The sequence below is a fragment of the Mus pahari genome, chromosome 15 (genome assembly GCF_900095145.1).
Source record: "Mus pahari chromosome 15, PAHARI_EIJ_v1.1, whole genome shotgun sequence".
In the NCBI taxonomy this organism is placed as follows: domain Eukaryota; kingdom Metazoa; phylum Chordata; class Mammalia; order Rodentia; family Muridae; genus Mus; species Mus pahari.
Genome location: NC_034604.1, coordinates 60,196,883 through 60,205,419, shown reverse-complemented (window position 1 = coordinate 60,205,419; position 8,537 = coordinate 60,196,883). Strand labels below are relative to the sequence as shown.

The window sequence follows — 8,537 nt, the reverse complement described above, 5'->3', positions numbered from 1 at the left end:
TGGAGGGAAACCTGACCCCAGACCTCCTCCATGGTGTAGACTTCTGTTTGGTGTTTTGTTTGGTCTTGTTTGGGATTTTGCTTTGTTTTTAATAAAATTGCTCACTTAAGAAAAAATATAATCAATAACAGTCAAGATAATATGTCTCCACTAAAGCCTAACAACTCTCCTCCAGTGGTCCTTAGAAATACAATGTAACTAAAGCATAAGACAAGATCTTTAAAATAGTCTATTATGATACTCTCAAGGTTCTTAAGAGACAGAAAAAAATCATTAATGAAATCTAGAAAAATGCAAACAGTGGATGAAATGGAGAAAAACGGTCCTGTGGTCCCTAAGCAGCGTCCCCACGAGGTCAAAGTGGCAGCCCCTCCTTCCAACCCAATACTACCACAGGAGCTGTCAAAATGTCTGCACCTCCTCACCCAGCTGCTGTCCAGTACTGCCACAGGAGCTGTCCATGGTGGCAACACATGCTTCCCCACCTCAGCCTGCTGCTGTCATGAGGTACTGTCACAGGAACTGTCCACAGCACCTTCTTTTCTGCCTCAGCCTACCACCCTCATGAAACACCACCACAGGAGCTGTCCTGTACGAGCTTATCCACAGTGGCGACACCTCCTCTTCAGCCACCCTCAGCAGCTCAGCAGCGATGGTGCCTCAGCTGAAACTGCCTGCAACTGGAAAGGTCTTCCCATCTTAACCCATGGGCCAGATGCCTAGGAAGGGGGTTTGGGGTGAGATGAGTGAAAAAAAACAAAAACAAAAACACCAATTGTAGCTACCGTCTCTGACCAGCGGAAAAGAAGCGACGAAACCGATGTCCTTCTCAAAGCAGTTTATTCAGGAACATAACTATGTGCACTAAAAAGATCCCCCGACCTCTCTTGGCCATCCCCTTTTATACCCTCTAGTCCACTCCCCATCACCCTATTCCACGTAGACACAGTTCATTGGCACAGGACTACATTCGTCACATCATCTGACCTTTCGTTGTGGTGCATCTCTGCAGTGCGGCTTAACGGATGTGGCTATCTTGAGGGATATGAGGAAGTCAGTTGTTAGCCGTTAGACTTGGCGGCAGTCCCAGGTGCCATCTTGGGGCCGCGGCCAAACCCGCTCCTCACAACCAATCCCTAAACTTCCTGCGGGGGCGAGGGGGACACCAATTCCAATCCTGAGCACAAAAACCTACCAACCCCTGAGCTCTCCAAGCTCAGGACTTGAAATCCCACCAATCCTCACTCTAGAAATCTCTACCCTGAAAAGCTCCACCCCCTAAGAAATCCTATATAAAAGCCTTTCCCTTTGTCCAATTCCCTGGGGCAGAGGCAGCCACCCTCCACACCCTAGACTCTCCAATAAATCTCTTTTATGAGATTTGCTGCCTCATGTGACTCATCGGAAGAAGCCAAGAAGCAATGAAGAGAAGGGAAGAAGGAAAGAAGTGGAGCAGGGCTAAGGCTCCTGAGCCCCTCAGCTCAGCTGGGGCTCCCCTCCCCTGGGAGCTGTCATGTCTCTTCTGAGGAAGCTTCTTGTGAGAGCTCTGTGGTTCCTGGGATCTCATGTCTCAGAATACCCTTCCACTGGGACACTGACCTACCTCAGAGCTGTGTGTGAGCCTCTACATCTCAGGATACCCTTCCATTAGAATACCTTCTCCCCTCAGAGCTATGTGGTTCCTGGGCTTCCAAGTCCTAGGATACCCTTCCATCTGAGCAGGAACACTTACGAGTTCAAGACATGAAAGTGTAAATAGAACCAATCAAGAAAAATGAGCAAAAACTGGACATTTAGGAACCTAACAGGAACCTCTGAGGCAAGGCTCGCCAACAGAATACAAGAGATGGAAGAGAGAATCTCTGACATTGAAGACAAGATAGAAGAAGGAGAAGAAACCCAAGTCAAAGTCACAGAAAATAATTTCAAAAAATCATAGAAGAAAATTTCCCTAGCCTAAAAAAAGAAGATGCCTATCAAGGTACAAGAAGCACCCAGAATATCAAATACACTGGGCCAGAAAAGAAATTCCCCATGACTCACAATAATCAAAACACTAGATATACAGAACAAAGAGAGACTATTAAAGACCACAGGACAAAAAGACCAAATAACATATGTTACCCCCTCCATTACCATTTCAGCCCCAGCCATGTTTGTCTCAAAGTGTCCTCCAAGGCTCCCTGTCTGGAGATGAGCTGGACTCCCTAACTCTATGACAGAAAAGAAAAAGAATACGAAAACAATCCAGAAGTAAAAACATTTCCTTCAGATTAGCTAAAATGTAGTCTTTCTAATTACGGTTACTAGTGTTTATCGTGCAATATAAAGCACCTGCAACAGGAAAGTGGAGCTGGAAATTCAGTCATGGTGGAGAGGACCCTCTCACCTGGACCCTCCAGCTGACTGCCTCAACTTCCCCATTTGGTTTCTTCTGGGTGTCTTGGGTGCCCAATTGATGACATTGTCTGTATCTGTCATAATTTGTTCTTCTGCTTGGAAGCCTCACTTAAGGGGACAACTCTGCCATGCCCATGACTCTTTCTACCCGGAACTCCAGCTACCTGCCTCCATGGGGCTGCCCCAGTTATTCCTGCTGAGTGTTTTTGAACACCCAATTTGATGATGTATTGCTATGTCTGTGTCTATTTAACACTTGCTATTTTTCTTCTTCCCTTGACTTGCTACACACTTCATACACTCACTTATTCTCAGAGATCATGTCCCAGGACATACAGAAATCTCAAATCTGTTAACTAAAGCTAATCCTCCAGCATGAGAGAGAAAGAGAGACAGAGACAGAGAGACAGAGAGAGACTCTAAGCATGGCACACTGACACATGCCTGTCATGCCAGCACTTGGAATGTGGATCAGGAGTTCAGAGCTGGACTCTGTTGATAGCAAGCTCAAGGCCAACCTGGACTACAGCAGACCCAGTCTCAGAAAGAAGAAAAAATGAAGGAAGAGCTGAAGGACGGGAACAGAAAAAGTAGGAAGGGCTGGAAAAGGGAGAGAGAGGAGAGCTGTGCTCCACCCCCTTGAAGGGGACGACCTACATATATTGGCTGGGGTTTGGAAGTAAGGGTAGCGCTAGTTATGCCTACATTTTCCTGTTCTTGCTATAAGATTCCCACCCCTTCATCTATGGCTCTAGCACCGTCATCTATATTGAATTTGTGCTCACTGACCATCTGGCATCAAAAGCCCCATCCTAGACTTCTCCCCTAATGGTTCCACAGACAACTCTGAGACCCTGCAAGTTCAGCCATTAGCTATCCAGCTCTTTCTGTTAACATTCCATTCTATCTAGAATCTTCTACCAAGGAAATATTCTTGTTCTTCTCCCTAGTCTCACGTCTGACCTTATCCTAAAAGGAAATCATTTTGTTCAACAACACCCTGCTGTCTCCTGGCTGTCCTTCTTACTTAACGCCAATAAATGTCTCCTTAGACACACCGTAGGGGTGATGAGAACTCCACGCCTTATTTCAACACGTTCCCAGGAGTGAGTTCTCTCCCTTGTAGTTCTTGCCAATGTCTGATTACCCCCCAGTTTCCATTGCCTTCCTGCTGCTACTGCTGATTCCTGGACTCCCATCTGGTGACTGAGAAGCACCTCCCACCTGCTGCTGGGAGCCAGCAGTGACATTAAGTCTCTGACCATTGGTCATGCCAAGTATAATATCCTCAGCACAGCAAGTGATGAATGTCTTGAGGTGCTTTATAGGCAGTTCAGGAGTTGTACAGAAGTTCTTTAAAATGTAGAGACAAAACAAAATGATACTTATCCTCACACCATCCAATTTAACTTCCCTCTAACATAAAAATGTTGTATATATAAAGTTCTGTGCGATATGAGAAATTCATTTCCTCACTCATGAGAGGCTCTTCTATTTCGTGAAGAGGCTTATACATCATCAGTGTCTTCATGGAAGTAGCCCGAAAGGGCATTAACTGTTAGAAGAAATGCCAAGTGTTCATTTGTGATGAAACATCACAAATCCAGTCCATCTGGAGCTTATTAAAACCATGACTCCTGCTCTGGCTAGTCTCACTCAGCTTGACTCAAACTAGAGTTATCTGAAAGGAGAGAACCTTAACTGAGAAAAAGCCACCACAAGATCCAGCTATGAGGCATTTTCTTAATTAGTTATTGATGGAGGAGAGCCCAGCCCACTGTGGTTGGTTCTATCTCTGGGCTGGTGGTCCTGGGTTCTATAAGACAGCAGGCTGAGCAAGCCAGAGGGAGCAAGCCAGTAAGCAGCACCCTTCCGTGGCCTCTGCATCAGCTTCTCCCCCACTTGCTTTTGGTTATCGTATTTCATGGCAACAACAGTAACCCTAAGACAACTCCTGAGGATCATGGTGATGCATGTCTCCAGTCCCAGCATCCCAGAAGCTGACAGAGCCCCACTGTTACCATGGTGAGATCAGCTAGTTTAACACAGGCCTCAGCTACAAGACAAGACACTATCTCAAAGACATCAAACCAAGGCTGTGCCATCAATTGGTGCTGGTCAGAGAAACTTCTTTTAGTGGTGGTCATGGCAACCACAGAGGCTCATTACTGGTCAAAGTGATGGGAATAAGTGACCGTTGTGTGCTGGGTCATGAGTGGAACATCCGTATCATGCCCCTGCAGCTCAGGGAACGTCAAGGAATAAGGGGCAGAGAGAAGGCAAGAGCTAGAGGAATGGAGGGGGCCATGTGGGAATGCTGACCCACAGGAAGGACAGGCCACTGTGTCCAACTCACAGCAGCTCTGGTTATCTGCATCAGGTCTGTGTAAGACCAGGCCAGTCAATATTGTGTTGGAGAACAGCCTCGCCATTTCCTGACTTGTTGGATCACCAGAAAAAAAGGACACAGATGGAGAAGAGGGGCTAGTTGTGACAAAGAATGAGATTGAAGACAGTGGGAGGAGACAAGAGAAAGTAACAAGGAATGGCTGAAATACATTATGTACAAGAATAAATCTGTTGTAAATGAAAGTCATTATTAAGTGTAGTGAAGCATTTTTATTATTAATCTTTTTTTCATTTTCATCTCAAATGAGATCTCCCTTCCCAGTTACCCCTCCACAATCTCCCCATCCCATCACTCCTCTCCCCCCTCCCCTTTGCCTCTATGAGGGTGCTCCTCCACCTACTCACCCACTCCCACCTCACCTCACTGCTCTAGCATCCCCCTGAACTGGAGCATTAAACCTCCACAGGACCAAGGACCTCCCTTCCCATTGATGTCAGCTAAGGCCATCCTCTGCTACATAGGTATCTGGAGATATGGATCCCTCTTCGGTTGGTGGTTTAGTTAGTCCCTGGGAGCTCTGGTGGTCCAGTTAGTTGATATTCTTCTATGAGGTTGCAATCCCCTTCAGGTCCTTCAGTCCTTCCCCAAGCTCTTCCATTGGGGTTCCTGGGCTCAGTCCGATGGTTGGCTGTGAGTATCTGCATCTGCATTGGTCAGGTGCTGGTAGAGCCTCTCAGGGAACAGCCATACCAGGCTCCTGTCAGCAAGCGCTTCTTGGCATCAGCAATAGTGTTGGGATTTGGTGTTTGCAGATGAGCTGGATCCCTAGGTGAGGCAGTCTCTGGATGGCCTTTCCTATGAGAAGCATTTGTAAAGGGCTAGGAATGTAATTCACTGGCAGAGCACTTGCCTAACTTGCAAAGCCCTACCTTCAATTCCCAGCAAAAACATAACTAAATGGGTTCTCCAAACCTAGCCATTCTCATTTGTTGATTTGCTCCTTGAAAAAAATATTTCTTGGTGTATGCAAACTACCCAGTCATTCCTGTAGTATTGGGGCTGGGGAGAAGGATCTCACAGTGAAGCCCTGGCTGGCCTAGAACTCACAGAAACTTACCTGCCTATGTCCCCTCTTCCAGTGCTCAAAGGTGTGGTCACCCTGGCCAGCCTTGTCCCCACTTGCACCAACACAACTTTCTACTCTTACGATTATTTTCTAATTTTCCTCAATGAATATTTGTTACTGTCATTAAGATAAGACCATCCAAGGTGCTGTGTATGGTGCACTCCTGTGACCCCAGCACTTGGGAGATGGAGCCAAGCAGGATCAGGAGTTCAAAGCCAGCCTCACCACCTTAGTCCACATGAGACCCTGTCTCAAAGAAGAGAGCCAAAGGAGGATGAAATAAAAAACAAGTAATTCAGTGCATAATTATATTTTCCTCCAAATATCACCATGCATTAAATACAGTGTTTTAAATTATATATAACTTACATCTTCATATTTAAGAATGAAGTGAACTTACTAATGTATCCTTTTCTGTATTTCATGTTGTCATTAAAGTCAGTTTTTTTTTAGAATAAAATCACTGGCATAAAGGATATCAAAGCTTTAAGGCTCTGACAAGTTGAGGTGGCTCAGCAGTGCTTACTGCCAAACCTCCTGACCTGAATTCTATCCTAGAGGCCGACATGGTAGGAGGAGAAAACAGATGCCTGCAAGTTGGTCCCTGACTTACACGCCTACAGTCACACACACACACACACACACACACACACACACACACACAATGGTAATTTAAAAATTAAGGTTTGATGCAAATAGCCAGAGTTAGATGCCTTTGATTCTAAAACATAAATATTTAGATGTTTCTTTAGTAAATATCATAGTATTATGAGCTTAAAGTTAAGTATAAGGAAAGGTTTGGGGGGAAGTGTAATGAGCTGGTGTAAGCGAAGTATTCAGTAATAGCTTTGGCTGGCCATGAACTCATAGAGTTCCATTTACCTCGACTTCCCAAGTGCTGAGATGAAAGGTGAGCACCACCATGCCCAGACAAGGTGGAATAAAGTTTAAAGACCGGGTGGAAAAAAAATCACTTACAAACTCAGTATGATGGATATCTTGATTCCCTGCTTTAATACTTCTCTTTGGAATGTCAGGAGATGATGGCCTCGTACAACTTGAGCTGAACCTAGAGCCTCAAACATGCTAAGCTAAGCTGTCCCATGCGTCAACCTACCTGTAAACCAAGCTCTGCAGATTCAAGCCAGGAGAAAACAGGCGAAAACAAGTGTGTGAAACCAGTGATGCTAACATAGTCAGAGGGCAGGGCACGGAGGTGTGTGAGCGGCTGCAGGTAAAGGGGAGGAGCCTGGGAAAGGGAAGGTGAGCCATGGCCTACCAGGAGGGGATGCTCAACCAGTCAGTACACACTGAGTAGAACAACTTGGCTCTCGGACAATAAAGGGATCTCTCTCTCTCTCTCTCTCTCTCTCTCTCTCTCTCTCTCTCTCTCTCAGCTTTGTGCTTCTGAAATGTTTCCTCTTTCCATGCTGAACTTAAATGACAATTTTAACGGGGTTCAGCGGAGGGAAGTCCAGCAGGATAATCTGTCTTTCTCGTTTTCTAGTCAAGCTAAGAATGACCTTTTAAATGTGTGTGGCTGGCAGTGATTACACACTCTCCCTGATATTTATGACTGCAGTTTTTTCATACTTGTATTTGTCCAATGAAATGCTTAATCACCAAGACGTAGTAAGAAAGAGGCTCAAACTTGATATTTAGTGGATTTGCTCCATGTTTTTTATGAAACGTAGCAGTCAAATAGATTAGCTGAAGGTCCATTGCAATGTGCCACACTTCCGAGAGCATGCACCCCACATTAGAATGGCTTTGGCTCACACAGGGAAACCATATGTAGTTTGTAATTTGAACAGTGATGCCCTAACTCATTTTTAAAAAGGCACATTCCCCACCCCCATTTAATAAATTCCTCTCTCAAAATTAAAAAATGTTTATATGTGAGGCTTTAAGCCTACCTCTAATGATTGTGTTAACACCTACTGAGAGAGAAAGTGCTATTCCTGAAATCTCAGTAGCTATTACCTAATGCTCTCTAGATCAGGGTAAGTACTTCAAAACACTCTGTTGTTAAATGCCAAAAGCATCTCTCTCAATCCCCCCTCCTCTGTGTGTGTGTGTGTGTGTGTGTGTGTACACATGTGCATGCAGATGGCAGAAGACAATGTGCAAGAGTCAGTTCTCTCCTTCCACGTGTGGGTCCTGGGGATCGAACTTAGGGCATCCAGCTTGGTGGCAAGTGCCTTTATCCACTGAGCCATCTTGCTACCCCCAGTGTTTGTTTTCTCAATAAGCATGAACACAGTTTCAGTAAGTATCCAGAAGACTCATTTCAGCATGGCCGTGATTATTTCTGGGAATATGGTCTGGTCACTTGCATATCCAGGATGTTAAACTTCATATATACAGGAAGGAAAGTTTTTCTACATTTTGGATTTTAATTCTAGTTAATTTTAAATAATAATTTAAGTATTAGTTATTGGTTTAATTATTAGTTATTATATAGTATTAGTAATTAATACAATTTAACTAATTTTTAATTAATATTCTTCCTGTGCTTTGTTCATGATAATAAAAAAAATGTGAAAAAACCCAGCCCTTAGAGGTGTTGCAGGTGTGGCTGCTGTGTCACATGTGTGTCAGTAGGTGGCAGAGAGGAGAGAGGCTATGTCTACACTCAATGTTCTGACCTAACCTAACACT

General features: G+C 44.7%; 1 pseudogene; it reads left to right on the top strand.

Moving 5' to 3' along the window:
* Positions 1-8,426: 8,426 nt before the first annotated feature.
* On the top strand, positions 8,427-8,537 carry LOC115065535 (annotated as a pseudogene).